Below are 404 nucleotides of genomic sequence, written 5' to 3'. Positions count from 1 at the left end.
TACACCTTGAGCTTTGTTTGTCTCTCATAACCCCCCTGAACTATAGACTATCTCACAAATCCCTCTAAACTTTATCTTATATGGGTTTGTAATTTGTAAATAACTAAAATGTCTTTGAGTGAAATTTTTTTAAACTTTATCAACTGTCATTTATAGGTAGCATGCTCCTTTCCCTAAAGTTTGATATTTCCCTCCTCTCATCAAGGAAATTTTAGTTTTTTTTTAAAATTACTTAATTACAGCTAGGAAAGGAGTTTAGGAGAGATAAGCTAAAGTTAGGAGGGTTTTGTTGTTGGATATTTTTGGAAAAAGTCAATATTGTCTCCTAACTATCACCTATTAATTCTCCAACTAACCACATATTTCTCTAAAGAGCTTTGACTATTTCTCCACTAATCTCTCTC

This window comes from Asparagus officinalis, chromosome 8 (assembly GCF_001876935.1).
Source record: "Asparagus officinalis chromosome 8, Aspof.V1, whole genome shotgun sequence".
In the NCBI taxonomy this organism is placed as follows: Eukaryota; Viridiplantae; Streptophyta; class Magnoliopsida; order Asparagales; family Asparagaceae; genus Asparagus; species Asparagus officinalis.
This window is presented reverse-complemented; position numbering follows the sequence as displayed.